Source organism: Gopherus flavomarginatus, chromosome 5 (assembly GCF_025201925.1).
Source record: "Gopherus flavomarginatus isolate rGopFla2 chromosome 5, rGopFla2.mat.asm, whole genome shotgun sequence".
In the NCBI taxonomy this organism is placed as follows: domain Eukaryota; kingdom Metazoa; phylum Chordata; order Testudines; family Testudinidae; genus Gopherus; species Gopherus flavomarginatus.
The window spans coordinates 59,284,082-59,300,280 of NC_066621.1; the positions used below are offsets into that span (position 1 = coordinate 59,284,082).

Genomic DNA, 16,199 nt, shown 5'->3' on the forward strand with positions numbered 1-16,199 from the left:
CTAAACACAGGCTTGTGAGTTCAATCCTTGAGGGGGCCATTTAGGGATCTGGGGTAAAACTCAGGCTGGGGATTGGTCCTGCTTTAAACTGGGGGTTAGACTAGATGACCTTCTGAGGTCCCTTCCAACCGTGATATTCCATGATGATTATTACTTATATTGATGTGCAGTAAGAACTCAAAATGAATGTATCCTTTGTGTTATTTCATAATTTGGTTAAGAATACTTGGCAGTCATATCACACCTTGCAAGCAAGGATCTCAAAGCATTTTACAAATTATTAACTACGCCCTACAATACCCTTATGAAGTAAGGATTGCACGTATACAGAACACTTCAACCACTGCTGAAAAACAGCGTTCTCTGGGGTGAAGCACAGCAGCCATTTAACAGTACACAGCAATGCTAGAGAACTGGAGAGGGCTTAGAATGAAGGATGTTACTGTACTGCTGGAAGAAACAGGAAGTTTGCAAAGGTAAAAGTGTAATTAACCAAAGCAGAATTTGGATAGCACACTAAGCTTCACAGACTGTCAGTTCAAAATACCTTAAATCTAATAACTTTTTGGGCATGCTTCAAAGGGCTTTAGTTTGACAGGATTTGGCAGGAGCTAGTCAGAGTGGAAAGGTGCATCTCTGTTTGATTCACTAGCTAAGTTAATTGGTGAATGTTTATGATTGTTTAATGCTGTTGGCAGGCTGAGTCTGTTATCCACAGATGACGTTTTAATGCTTCTGGGCAATCATTATTTCATTCCAGTAAGAGTAATAATTGTCAGGGTGCCTGGGACTTCATTAATTACTGTTTAAATCTAAAAGAATTACAAATATTGAGAATAAAAGCGCAGCTAGGACTCTAATCACTGTGAATGGCCAATCCCTGTTTTACATCTCATTTGAATGACTGTCTCCCCAGCAGAACAGTGCCCTTAGCTCCATGATGAGCTACGAGCTTAGCCCTGACTCAGGCTGTCTACACTGGCAACTGAACAACAAAACTTTTGTCTTTGAGAGGTGTTAAATTCCCCCATCTCCCTCCCAAAAAGAGAAAAGTTTTGCTTTAACCAGTGCCAGTGTGAACAGCGCATTGTCAGCAGGAGACAACGCAAACACCGCTTGTTGGGGATAGACTTTTTTGTCATCAGGAAAGCCAACAAACAGGAGCTACACGGCACAATTTTTAGCAGCACGGCTGTAGCGACATAGCCATGTCGCCAAAAGCTGTGTAGGGTAGACACAGCCTCAGAATCACCAGCACCACTTCCTTCAGCACCTCCATGTGCCTTGGAGGTCTCCTGTCCATATAGTGAACCCTCCCAATCCTGCTTAGCTCAAGACAGGTTTACAGGATCATGCACAAAATAGTCCACAGCTTCTCACACAACACACATCATCTGCTGTCCACTCTAGGTCAAGTCTTTGGCCTAGGTATGGGCTGTCCTTACTCATGGCTGGATTCCCCACTGCAGACATTTACATCAATGCATAATGGTAGCATTTTACACCTCTTGGCACTCACTGTGGTAAATAACTGTACAAGACTCAGAGGAGTGGTGAACTGGGCCATCAGTGCTTATAAACTCTCATTGAAATCACATCCTACAGACTGTGGATGTGGCTATTTGTTAAGTAAGAGCACTGTACACAGTCATTTACACATTTTTCGCTAGCCAATGCTACAAATTATGTTAGTATAACTCCATCGCTCAGGGGATGGAAAATCCACACCTCACAGCAACGCAGTTATACCAGCCTAGCCCTTGATGTAGACAGTGCTACGCTGACGGGAGGGCTTCTTCTGTCAACCTAGCTACCACCTCTCAGAGACATGCAATACTTACACCGACAGGAGAAACTCTTCTGTCACTGTATGTACCATCTTCACTAAGCACTACAGTGGTGCAGCTGCACTGGTGCAGTCCTGTAGGTACAGACAAGCCCCCATCCAGCAGCACCTTTTTCTATATTGAAGCTACTCCCAACAAGGAACAACTTCCTAGGGAAATTTTATTACTCCTGAGGGAATTCTGCATAACTGTGCATGTGCAGAATTCATGTTCCCCCACAGAAAAATGACTTCTGATGGGGAAGCAAAGGGAAGCGGCAAGAGTGGTCAAGCACCCGTCCCCAGCAGCGCAGACAGGTTGGTTTGAGCGCCTGGAGCAGCCAATAGAGACATAAATCACCACTGGAATGGGAGCAGGGATGGACAGTTGTGCATGGAGAGACAGAGAGACTGTTCCTCTCACACACTATTGCAGCAAGCTTGGCATGGAGGGGCAGGGTTTTGGGGTGTTTTTGAGGAGATAGGTGTGGGGCAGGCTCTGTTCCCTCAGGCAGAGCAGAATGCAGCAGCCTGCCTGGTGAATTGTTCCCATTGTCTTTGTGAATTCCCCCAGAAGTATAAAACAGGTGTGAAAGTTTTAGGCTCCTTTACATTGCCAGAGTGATGTAAAGGACAGTATGGCCTTATAAATGCTTATGGTGCTTTAGTGAGTAAAACTGGTCTACATTTTTGGACTGAAAACATTTCCTATCAAAATATGCTCCATGAACCGTTTCCGGAGATGGTCAGTAGCCAATATAAATTGTGAGTTTAAGTCCCCTGCCCTCACTTGCTCTTCAGTTGCCTATGAGGTAACACTGAGCATATGGATGCATATATTTGTTGACTGATAACTGGAAATAAAGGGTCAAACCTAGCTACATTACTGTTAAGCAAGGGGGTTAGGGATTTCCTTCAATGCTCCCTACTCCCATTCTCCATCCATTGTATCGTACTTCAAATAAATTACCAAAATAATTGAAACCAGAATGATGATAGTGCATTATTTTGACAAATATATACAGAATATTGTGCACAGAACTTTTAAATTTGGGGCACAAAATTCCCCCAGGAGTATAAGGAGCAGAAACAGAGCATTAGCTTTTGTACAGCTGCACTCTCATGTGAACAGTGCTGAGGGGACTTCTTTCTCACTTAGGAAAGGATAAACAGCAGGATCTAAAGCCAGACTAAGGGAAAGTATTAAATGTGGAAAAAATCCTCACCCTTACATTTCATGTCACAGGTTGCTACCACACATCCTGCTATCAATGGCTCAAGTTTCTCAATGGGAAAACCAGAAATACTGGGAAGACCTAGCTTTGTTTTCCCAAGGCATTTAACCTTGTTTTATTTGGCTGTTTATCCAGCCCTTCTTAGAAACATATTGTCATGGTGTTTGTATCCATTTCGGGGCACTGGCATTTTGCTAGGATAATTCAAATATTTATAAATTTCAAGATTAAAACTTCATTTTCCCTATTTAAACACCATCCATTACAAAATACAACAGAAAGTCAAACTCTCTGCAATGCTTTTTTGACTCAGAGGATGGAAGGTTTTTTAGCACTATACGGTTGGCATTTGGCCTGGTCTGCATGGATCTGGTCAAAGTGGCCCTAGGAGTGAGTCAGTGCTAGTGATAGGTCTTATAGACTGCTGCCTAGGATGCAGAGAATTTTCAGTGATGACGCTGTCAGACCTCCTCCAACCCTAACCAGGAACTAAAGCCAGGCCAGGAGCCACTGTGCCAACATAGCTCCTGCCAATCACCCTTTCCACAAACTAGGACAGCTTTCAAGGGTTTCTGCCCCTTTAAGAATATCCCTTCTTCACCAGAAGAGGTATGGGCTCTTTGAGAACTGCTGCACCAGCATGGCTCGAGCCTAGCCAATCTCCCACCATAAACTAGGACAGTGTCAAGGGGGAATGGGAAGGTCTGCTTAGTGTAACAAAATTCTGTGCTGGCCCTGAACAGCAGTTTAGTAGGTAGGATGAACTTTGCAGGCAATCTTCTGCCCCAGCTCCACCTTCCCCATCTCTCACTTACAGATCAGATCTCTGGAGAACACTGATGGAGAAGCTTCCAGAGAGTCAAGGAGACGACGGGGGGTGGGTGGCTGGGAAATCCACACAGTGCTGCCTGCTTTCCTGCCCTTTCCATCCCAGCCCACATCTGCCAGGTTTTCAGTCCCTTCACCAGCAGAGTGGAGGGGGATGATCTGCCCCAGAGTGCTCAGTTACTTAGTAAAAAGACTTCTTAAAACAAAAAGCAAAACAAACAAAAACAGAGAATGGCTATGGGGCTTGATACAATTATCTTAGCTTGCTCTTCGTTCTCTTCTTTTTATCTCTGTTTTATCCAGGCTGATCGGCAAGTTGACCCTGAACAAGATGTGTTTCCACAGTGTGAAAACATAGTTTGGTAAGGTTTTAGCTACTCTTACAACATGGGAATGAAGTCATTGCAGCAAGCTGAGCACAGTAGTAAAAGTACAAAAACAACAAAACAAATGACTCCTACAGAACCCGGGAAACAGTGAAGTGATTCAATGGGCCTTGAAAAGAACTTTACATCTAGAAACGCAAATGAGGCTGAAAGCGAAACTTTCTAACTGAGGTACAGTTTCCTACCAGGAGGTCACCATGCAGATTAATATCTTTAATAAAGAAGTGAAATCGATATTCAGACAGGATCCATGAGGCCCTCTCACTCTATATATGGGAAATTAAAATTTAGCCATGTAAAAAGTGAGCAGGTACAATTAACCTGTCCATGAGAGTGTCCAGTGAGCAACGAAGAAAATCCATAACTCTTGATGCTCCACAAATTATTATACTGGCACCCTTCCCACTGCTCTACACTAACAGGCCAGTCAGCATTCCCAACATAAAGGCCTGTTTCAGAGCTTTTAATGTGGGTGCAAAAATTGGTCCTAGGTGAATTATCAGGTACTTTGGGAAACAAACTGTTTCAGCCACTTGGGGTAGGCTCTATTGGGTACTCATTGGAAGATCCCACATATCACATCACCATCACCCCTCCCTCAGGGCTCCACATCACAGAGACCTTCAACTGAGAAGGGTGGCTGGCCTTCCTTTGGATATCAATGCCTCTCGTTGCTTGGCCCACACAGATCACTGCTGAGCTCCCCGCCTCAACCGCCCCCCTAGAGCTCATTTAATACAATGGCAAAACTCCCATTAACTTCACTGGCGTGGTTTGAGGAAGTCCTTGCCAGTTTCAGAAAGCGAGAGCAAACCATGGAAGCATACATCAGAATGAACCCACACTACTTATCAAAAATACTTAGCTCCTTCCACAGTGCTTTATTATAGATCTCAAAACGATTTTACGGAAGAGGCTAAGCACTCCTGTCCCCATTTTACAGGAGTGAAACTGAGGCACAGGGAAGTTAAATGACTTGCCCAAAGCCTCACAATGAGTCAATGGTAGAGCAGGGAACAGAACCCAGGAAATTCCCAGTCTAGTGACCTTCCTACTGCATTTCCTTTGTTAGTTTAACAAACATGGGGTAAGATTTCTCTTTTTTGGTGAGGGGAAATACAGAGCTTAACAAAAATACGATATCTTTGCCCCTTGATACAAAGACATTGAAATTAGTCTAAATCATAGTATAAATACATCCTGAATTAAATTTAAGTCACTTCCCACGGTTTGCATCTTTTTAAGGACAATACAATAGATAATTTATCCCTACAGCCAAAGGAACCTATTTCCTAAAAGCAGAAGTTAACTGTTCATTCTGGGGGAGCATTCACACTGCAGGGAAATCAGATGGATTAGAGAATGAATACACTGTAACACAAAACAAAGCTGTTTTCTTCTGTTTGAAATTTGGGTTTGGGGATAAATACTTATAGCAAGGAAGAAGCTTCTTTAGGCTAAAGCTATTTGAAGCAATATGCAAGTTTCTGCTTCAGCACAGATTTTTACAGGGAAGTAAATATTTTTACTGCAAAGTACCATCAGAACAATAAGTTACTGAACAAATAATTTAGTACAATGCTACATGAAGAGATGGGAATTAGGTTAAAGTCATGACTTCTGCTTTTAATACTCTAATGAACCTTCCTCCTGAAAAGAGGAGCCCAGCTTACTGCAAGGAGCTCCATGGGCAAGTCTCACTTTGATTTAAAAATCTTGGTTTATCCAGCCAGTTTAGACACCCAATTCACAATTTCTTTAATTGGAGCTGAGTATCCAAGTCTCCTAGGTAGCTTTGAAAAATCTCACTATTGGTTGCAGCATTCCAGATGTCTATGGATCATATGATAACTCAGACACAGAGAGGTGGTCTCCTAGGTAAATGGGACCTAACCAGGTTAAAGCTATGTAGAGAGTTCAGATAATGATACCTCCCTGCACAGAGGTGTTGTGATGCTTTAATTAATGTTTTGTAAAGTGCTTTGATGTAAAACACTATAATTGGCAACATATTATTTCTATTTCATTGGCTCTATCATTTACCCTACTCCCATCTAACCTATCTCAGAGACCCTAAATGTAAGGGTTATAAAATTAAAATGATATGTCCAGAGATGAAAATAATGTCTCTCTTTTGGACCTAGGTCCCACCTGTTAGAGTAGGACTATCATGTCCAGTGGGATTGGTAGGACCTACAGCTTCTCAGTGTTTGAGATTTACCTGTGGAAGTAAATCCCTTTGTTATTCTTAAAGGGCCTGATCCAGCAAAATGACTCCCACTGACGTCAAAGGGCTTTGGATCAGTCTCAAACTGAGCATCTAAAGTCTATTCAAGGGCATACTAGGCCTCCATAAAAATCTCTCTTGCAAATATCTAGAAAGATACCCTCCTTTTACTCTTTTGCTAAATGGAAAAAGAGCATGCTATAAACAATCTGAAAAGAAACTGTACATAATGAAGTTAGTTAAGTGCTGAGTCGTAGGCAGTAGCTGGGTAGCCACCATCTGTATTCCGTGATAATCACATGGTCCAAATCATGCTGACCTTGTGTGGTCTTTCCCCAGGTGCCCTCCAGCTTATATGTTTATCTAGGTTGGGCCAGCAGCAGGAGCTGCCAACTTATTTCTCTACAGCATACAGGAGAGGGAAACAGAGCTGCTAGTCCAAGACAAAAGGCAGTAGATACTGGCTGCCCACCTCTAGAATCCTGGTGTTTTGTCATTATACACAGGCTGATTCCCCAAAACTTAATGCAGAATTTAATCTTACGTGTATGTCACTGCACTTTTTGTTCTGTGAGCAGGATACTTTCCTAATAAGTTCCAGCCCAGGAACTCAGATGCAGAGAGCTCTACATAGGAGTAAATACTTCCAACAAATAGCAAGGCAGCTTCTGTTCTCAGTTATATCTCTGAGAAGCTGCAGCAACTTAGTTCTTCTGGAGATGGGGTGATGGGCAAATCTGTAATATACTGAAAAAGAAATAAGCGTACAAACCTGCAGGTTCAAACGGTATATTTGCAGGCAGCAGATGCCATGGTAGTGGTTGTAAGGATTCTATTAGTTAAGTAAACAGTCACATAAAACCTGGGTAATTTGTGATTTTTTGACAGCCATTTTTAAGTCTTTTTCCTAGAATTTCCTTTTTGCCCTACCAATGCCCCTTTTCAGTTGGCTCTCACCTCTTTTCTGAATTGTGCATTTCTTACACAGGCATTGTTTCCCATCCCACCCACACTCGCTGTCCACAAACCAAGGTCAACACATGTAATACACTAGATCTTTATGTGGTAAGTACACGCTGCAGTGAAATTGCTCCCAAATCTGCTCCCTGGCAGTGGAAATCACCATGTCTAACAATTCAAGAGACAATGATTTCTACTGTCACACAGGAGATTTGGGAAGCAACTTCATTGTCCCAGCACTTCAAGCCTCAGCTGACCTGATACAACTTGAAAGAGCTATTCTTGATCAATGGAATGATAGCAACTGACAGCAGCTTTTAGACCTAGAGCAGAATAATGAGATGAGACACCAGAAATCCCCCCCAACATTTAGTTTCATAACCCCAAATGAGCATTCCCGCACAGAGAGACTCTGAACAACCCACTTTTCTCTACAGCATGTGGAAAAACCACAGCATTGGATCAGCTACTGTTATTTTTAAAGTGACCTCGATGCTAAGCGCTTCCACCAGAACAAAAGTTCAAAATCATTGGAACTTTTCATTCATTTTACCCTGTCTTGTAAGAACCATTTTCACTCCCTCAAAAGACATAACAATGTGGTATCAAAAAAATGTCAAGAGACATTTTGCCAGTTACATCTCTTGACATGAAGCATTTTTCAGAACAATGCAGAGTGCTCATCTGGAAAATTTGCCTACAGAACTTCACAAAATTCTCCCCTTAAATGTGTGTTGATCATAATAAGAGTGTAAGAGAGCAAGAAGTGATCTTCCCTGGCAACCTGTATCAAGTACACCTCTACCTCGATATAACAAGACACAATACAACATGAATTCGGATAAAAGGCGGTTAAGCAGTGCTCCGGGGGGGGCGGGCCTGCCCACTCCAGTGGATCAAAGCAAGTTTGATATAATGTGGTTTCACCTATAACACGGTAAGATTTTTTTGGCTCCCAAAGACAGCATTATATCGAGGTAGAGGTGTATTTAGAACTTTGTGCTAAATCACTTAGAATGCCAGAATGGGGAATTTTGTATGATACTAGTCAGTTTGCATCTGTCTCCTTCTGTGACTGTGATGTTCCATGAAGACAACTAATCCTTTTTTAGGGGAAAAAAATGTGAACTATTAATTCAGTGTGGTGACCCTGTCAAAATACTGAAATGAACAACAGTAACAAAATGTTACACAATGGGTATTTTTAATACCATGGGAGTTAGGGAATAATGCTAAACGCTTAAACTCAAAGACCCAGTTTCCTGTGTTGGCACCAGCATTAGCATTAAATGTCCACATATCAGGCATTTTTAAATCTCAGCTTTAAATAAATGTAAGTGACATGCATTTGAACTTAAACAACATCCCATTTCTTTTGTGGGCGGCTGCAGTTCTAACAAAAAATTACTGTGCCCTCCATCTGTCAGGAAGAACATTTCTGTTTGCACATAATCCATTTAAGTCTCAGCTGCATGGCTGTAATTTATGGGCTTTCTGAAGTGGTATTCACTCACACAAGCATGTCTTCATTTTTTCACCATTTCTCCTGGCTTGGGACAAATGCATGTACCTCAACTGAAGTAATATATGCCCCAAAATCTCAAGCCTTCTGTCTTTAAGCTATCAGTTCAAATCCAGCCCTGATCAGCAATTGCTAGAGACGGGCCTGAATAAATCTGTGACATAAGTTAGTTTGGCAAGCTCATACCTGAGTCCATTTCTATAAATGACTGTACCAAATCCAAAAACCTCTAAAGTTTGGGAAATTACAAACACAAATGAAGATCCACACTTTATGGCTCACATTGTTTTTTGTAATGATATAGAGTTGCTACCAGAATCCGAGTGGTGTTTGCTATCCTACTTGAAATGAATTGATGGCTTAGATTCAGTTCTTCAAGAACAAGTATCTACCTCATTCAAATCCCTCCCCAAACTTAATTTCTGCCCCCTCAGCTACAAGCAGCAAAGGATTGGGAGAATGTAACAAACAAGGGAACAGAACCATCAAGCTCAGCATATACAGTAATGAACAACAATGTAATCCAATTGCTGTCATTCTTGTGTTTCCTCTCCCCTATTAAGGTTGCCAATTTTGGTTGGATGTATTCCCAGAGGTTTCATCACATGAGAATCTTTAATTAAAGATTAAGCTTTAATTCCTGGAGACTTCTGGATAATCCTGGAGAGTTGGCAACCCTACTCCCCTTCCTGACCACAGATACACTATTTATGATCTCATGTACAGGCAATGAATATCACAGGCCGAGGGAGGTTGAGCCTCCCTAAACAGCCTGGTGTGCAGGGCCGGCGCTTCCATTTAGGCGACCACCAGGATTTGGGAGGGCGGCATTTTGCTGCCTTTGGTGGCAATTCAGCGGCGGGGGGTCCTTCCACGCTCTGGGTCGTCGTCGGCAATTCTGCGGCGGGTCCTTCACTCGCTCCGGGACCCGCCGCCGAAGTGCCCTGAAGACCAGGAGCACAGAAGGACCCCCCCACCGCAGAATTGCCGCCAACAACCGGGAGCGCGGAAGGACCCCCGCCTAGGGCACCAAAAACCCTGGCACCTCTCCTGCTGGTGTGGCCCCGCGCACGCTCCGCCCCCAGACTCTCTTCTGCACTTCCATGGCCCAGCTGGCTGGGACAGAGGCCACACTACCTGCCCAGCACTGGGCACTATGCGCCCACACCACCCAGATGCCTGGCACTGCAGGGCTGGAGGATCTTGGTCAACTTGGGGTTGGGGTGGGGGGGGCTGGCGGCTGTAGTGGGGGTGCTCTGGGAACTTGCAGGGGACTGGGGACAGAAAGAGAGAGGGAGGGGCAGGGCCTTTGGCAGCAGTAGAGGGGCTGGGGACTAGCCTCCCTCAACAGACAGTTCACCAACTGCCCATGACCTCCTGTTCAATTTAAACTGCGTAAGGCCAGGTCTTTATTTGTGTTTGTGAAGCATGCAGTAGATCTTGGGAGGGGCTCAAAAAACACACCGATAAATGAAGGGGGGGTGGGTAGCTCCCTTTTATGGACACCCAGCAGCTATAAAATACCTTATAGCTGTTCTCTAATTGCTTTATCTGTAAAGGGTTAAAAAGTCTCACTGCTATGCACAAGTAAAAGGAATTGAGGGGGCACCTGGCCAAAAGAGCCAATGGGAAGCCTAGAACTTTTTAAAATTGAAATTACTCCCCTTTTCTCTGTCTGTTGTTCTCTCAGGGAGAGGCGGACAGGGTAGCAGTTATGCTGCAAGAAACTTGGGGCCAGGTATGAAAAATCCTCAGTATCATACCTGGAAACTACTCATTTGAAACCCCAGATATGTAAGTAGATCAGGAAATGTCTAGGAAGATGCAGTTAGGTTTATTTGTTTTTATTTGTTTATAGCTTGTGGACTCCTCTGTGCTAACCCCAGGTGCTTTTGTTTTGCTTGTAACCTTTAAGCGGGACCCCAAGAAAGCTATTATTGGTGCTTAATCCTTGTAGTTATTCTTTTTTTAAAAATCTAGCAATATTTTTTAAATAAATTTTAAAAAATAAAGAACAGAATTGGATTTGTGTATCTTAAGAGGTTTGTGCACCTGTATAATTAGCTGATGGCAACAGCTAATTTCCCCTCTTTCCCCCCTCCTTCTTTCTCAGCTCTTTCCTAGAAGGGGGGAGGGGTGAAAGGACTTGGGAATTCCTTCCTGTGGGGTACCCTCAAGTGCACCTTCCTGAGCTCTCAAAGGGGTTCTGCACTTGGGTGGTGGCAGTATCTACCAATCCAAGGTGAGAGAAAAGCTGTAACCTTGAGAGTTTAATACAAGCCTGGAGTGGCCAGTATTAATTTTTAGAATCCTTGCGGGCTCCCAACTTCTGCACTTGAAGTGCCAGAGTGGGGAATTACCCCTGACATCAACCAAATAATAATCAAGTTAAACATTAAGACCAAAAAAAACCAACCATCACAGTTGGTACTTATTGTTTCTTGTTTGAAGTCTTCACAGAGAAGCCAAGGATTGAATTCAAATTGAAACTGAACTAAGCTAGAGGTGGCCCCGTGGGTTAGGATTGAGGCATAAGGCAATACAAGGAGGCTTACGTTCCTAGAACCTATGCGTTTTACTTTGTCTATGAGCAGGATTTCAGTCACGATGGAGATCAATTCGGCAAGCTTTAGCAGCTTTCAAAAATGCCATGGGTAAAGGGAACAAGGAACAAGATATGTGAAAAGAACTGCTGACAATCAAATCAGGGTGAGCATGCTGAGCGTCAAGTCTCAGCAGGTAGCTGTGTCCAAAAAGCGCATCCAAAATCCTTCCCAAACAGGAAAGTTCAGATCAGAGAGGGCAGGAGGGAGGGGGTTGTTCTGAAGAGATTGGCAAGGTCTCCCATAACCTTTCTGAAGTTTAATATGACTGGGAGCATTTACAAGCTCAAGAACAGGGCCAAACTGAGAATGTAAATATTTGTTTCAGTTCCCCAAACTTGTCAGTATCTGCACTGCCAACCAAACCCCAACTGTGGACCAAAACAAATGAAAAGCAATAATTACATACACTGTACAACCAAGAGACAAAACTAACACACACGGCATTTGGCATGAGAAAATGAAGCATGGTAATGTGTAAAATAAAATGAATTTGGTTTTGCTTGCATTGGACAAGATTTACTGAAGAAGCTTGGTTTGAAACCTGATTTGGCTCAGTGATCACAGCATAGTAAGACCAAGGAGTTTTGCCCCCCTTCTGCCCTTCAAAAAACACACCTGAAAACCTAACCCCACAAGATGCTGAGTGTAATGAACCATAATGACATACACAGAGACACCACAGTCATCAGCAGAGAGCAAATCCATGAGCTTTACCAGCAAAAGCAAGTGCTTCTGCCATGGAATTTAGTAGCAAAGGTAAAATTGTCAAAAGCTCCTAAGTGACCATGGTACCCTAGTCACGCATTTTCAAAAGTGACTGAGGCACTTTAGAGCCTACATCCTACTGATTTTCAATTAGACTTAGGCTTCTAAGGCCCAGATCCTCCAGAGGTATTTAGGCACCTACCTTCACTTGAAATCAATGGGAGTTAAACACCTAAATAAAATAAACCTAAATAACCCTTTGAGGATCTAGGCTCTAAGTGCCTATGTCACTTCTGAAAATGGGATTTGGGCACCTAAATCACTTAGGAACTTATGAAAATTTTATCCTTGCTTCTTTAGTTAGCTGTGAATAAGTTGGAGGGTGTTATAGTAATTGGTGCCATGCACTACAGAAGGACATAATCACACACATTAAACCAGTATAGGACAGCCACACTTCCCTGGAAGCAGGGTTCATTCTCAACTGAAGGGTGCTCAGTACCTCACAGAATACGTTCAGTATCTTAAAGTACCAAGCCCCTACTACCATACATTCTTTTGAGGGCTTCAGTGGAGTTATGCTGTTTCCTCCAGGGGTGAATCAGGCCCACCAAGATTCTTCTTACAGAAGCCACACAGAAAATCTTCAGTACAGCAGCATCCAGAAATAGAACTCAGGTCCCTTTACTCCCACCCATGTGAATTAACTAAAAGCCCATCCCTTCTCCCCAATCAAGTGAAAAAATACAGTGCAAGCTCTTTTGCTTTACACAACTGCAGGAAATTCAGCTATGCTTTACAGTTAAAAAGCAAACTCTTCAATGCACAGAAAGCTGACCTCTTTACAAGGGGTTAGCCTCATTTCTTCAGATACCCCAACCCTAAAAATAGCTTGACTTGCAAAACATACTTCAGCAGTTCCCATCGCTAGCAGATCCTATGCAACTTTAAAAAAAACAAACAAAAAAAATAAACCTGGCAACATTTATTTAATCAGCAATTAAAAAAGGAGGCCCAGCCACCCCAATGATTCGTCCCAGTGGGTCTTAGATGTACATGGACTACAATGAAAACAATAAAATCCAGCTATTCCATCAAGGCCTTGGCAACCCAGGATAAATTGGCATGGCACATTACAGTCCACAGTTACACAATGGTTTACAGGGTCACCACTAATAAGGGGTCCTTTAAATAAAGATACTATACATTTTAAAAGTCATTCATTAAAAGGAAAATTGCAGTGATTAGTTCTAATTTCCTAAGAACAGACTGAGGATGGACTCTGAGCATACACAAAAGCAGAGATGGATAAAGGGAGCCTCTCTCCTTGTGTCCCATCCTAGCTATGATTGCAATGACTATGCTAAGCCAAGCTCATGGCTAATGGTACTATCCACCCTAAAAGAAATGGGGAGAAAATAAGGCCATGATCCTTCCCCACCTCTGCACAGCAGCTGGAGAGCAGAGGAGTGGTCTGCATGCTGTACAACTTTAAGATGTGAAGCAGCATCCATGCTCCCCTGTGCACCTGGGAGACAATGTCTCCTGGAACACCCACTGAAGAGAGACGGCTTTAACATGCCGCCAGCCCTAAAGGCACAATTGATCCCATACATAGCTAAGTAAATAACAGACAGCTAAAGGGAGCTAACACAGTGCAATTTCCAGATGACAGAACTGGGCCCTATGTCAGCATTCAAGCAAGTATGGCAGCTTCCTTCTACTTTAGTCATTCCTGGTAATATATGAAGTTTACCATTTAAAAATCATTGTCAACATACATGTTTTGTTAACTAGACAAAGAGATTATCATATTTTAATGAATTGCAGTTTTTCTTTAAATAACGGCAATAATGTCCTGAAGTCTCAAAACTAAAGGCATTTTAATAATTAATGTGATTAAAGCCATTCCCACTATTCAACCTGCCAATTCATAGAAAATTCTGATCTGATATGTAGCCTGATAATCAGCATGTAAAACAAATGAGGACTCCTCAATTACATACATCACCAGCTCAATACTATTCTTAAGTCTGAGATCCTGCCATTCCTAGTCTAGGTTAGGAATATCTCCACACCCTGACTATATGTTAATCTTGAAAAATCAAAACACACTATTTTCCATCAGATTTGACCACTCTAGGTAGATATTATTGGCTGATTTAATCATTGGTTATACACACTCAAATAACAAGAGACTGTTCTGAACTAGACATAAGGAGAACGATCCCCCAAAAGCCCATGTGATAATAAAAGAGGACTACAGCTAAACATTGTGTTATTCCAACTTCATTATTGACATGTTCTGTACAAGCTGTGCTTTTCAACCTGGTACATTTAGACTGGATAACAAGATCAAAAGTGCATTTCAGTAATATGACTGGATTCACAATGAGAAAGCCCTGTAATATTTTGCAGCTACTCTTTTGGTTGCAATGACCTACTGCTCCTTAGTGAGGCAAGCACCTGGCAACAATCCAGGAGAAGTACATCTGATTTTCCCACCAAGTGAACTGGTGAAACAGTTCCTTTAGCTCTCCAGTTCAGGCTATCTTGGGATCACAAACTTTTCCATTCAAGTCCAGGTGGCTCATCTACTCTTTATAATATGCATGAAAATATTAAAGTCAACTGGATAGGCTGTGTGCATGAGCACAGAGGAGAAAAGATGAATTGTTACAGCTGTCTTTACTTCTGTGGATCAAGGCTGAGAAGCAACAGTGTTAGATTCTAAAACTATAGGACACATCCTCAGCTAGCATAAATTAGCACCTCCACACTGAAGAGGCTAGGGCAGTTTACATCAGCTGAGGACCTAGTCTCCCAATCAGAGAAGAATAAAACTCCATGCTACTTTTAAGTGCCCATACCACACAACACTCCATCCTTGTGCAAATATAGTTATAACTTATAGTAAACACTTCCTTTTCTTTTTTCCCCAAAAGACAACCTTAAAATATCTTTTACTTTCTTTAAAAAAAGAAGAAGCCTGAGAGCTGGGTTTGGTGACATAACGAGTCGATATCTGAGGAGAACAATACACTAGAAAAAATAGCTTTAGTGCTGAAACACAGTATGAAATATACACAATCAAAGTGGTGCACAAGCGCCCCCTGTCCAATGCACAGCGCACTACAAGCAAATCCAGGGGAAGAGAGACTTTCTTACCAAAGTCCCTCTCAAAAGCCATCCGAAGTAGTGACAGAGGGATATAGCTTAAAACACAAAGAGTTCCCAGTGTCCGGGGAGACACAAAGACACCGCTGAGTGTGGGACTGTGAAGATCGCTCATCAGGAATCTCCTTCCACACTTTCCCGACCCTCTGCAGCCCCCTTACCAGCTAACTGTTAATATCTATTGTTCTGCACAGCCACACAAAGCCAGGAGCTCATTGAAACACCCACAGGCTCCCTGTCCCCTCCTGTACAGAGCAGAGAGGAGGAAGGATCTTAGGGCACAGAGATAATGAATCTTAGCAAGAGTCACCTACCAGATTTCTGCCTCCATCTCCCCTGCAGAAAGGAGACCTAGTCAATCTCCCACACACGCCAGCACGATTTCAGGTTCTTACCTAGGCTGCTGCCCGGAGCCGAAAGAATGCAGATGCAGATTCCAGCTGCTGCAGCTCGCTGGACGCCTCCAGTTCTGATCTCCTAGTCCGGCCAGAGGCAGCTTTTTGGAAAAGCTGGGAAGAGGGGGAGGGAGGAAGAGAGAGAGAAATATGCAAAGACAGGAAGTGGAGACGGCAGCGGCCAGTGCGGGAGATTAATGGGAACCAGTAACCCAGCAGCCAACAAAGGAACCTGCTTTCTAATCACAGCCTTCCTGGCTTCTGCTGCAGCCACCACCACAAAATAGGGCTGGCTTCACAAAGGCGAAGTCATTGCCCTCTCAAGCATGCAAC

General features: G+C 43.0%; 1 protein-coding gene across 6 annotated transcripts in view; it reads right to left on the reverse strand.

Moving 5' to 3' along the window:
• DENND2B (DENN domain containing 2B) overlaps positions 1–15,969 on the reverse strand; it is a 284,103-nt gene extending 268,134 nt beyond the window's left edge. For 5 of the 6 annotated variants that reach the window (XM_050954512.1, XM_050954509.1, XM_050954515.1 and 2 more), the window contains exon 1: positions 15,867–15,969. The gene's annotated coding sequence lies outside the window, so the exon portion shown is untranslated. Of the gene's footprint in view, positions 1–15,785 lie in introns of all 6 variants that reach the window. The other variant, XM_050954511.1, reaches the window with a different exon arrangement.
• Between the last annotated feature and the right edge of the window lie 230 nt (positions 15,970–16,199).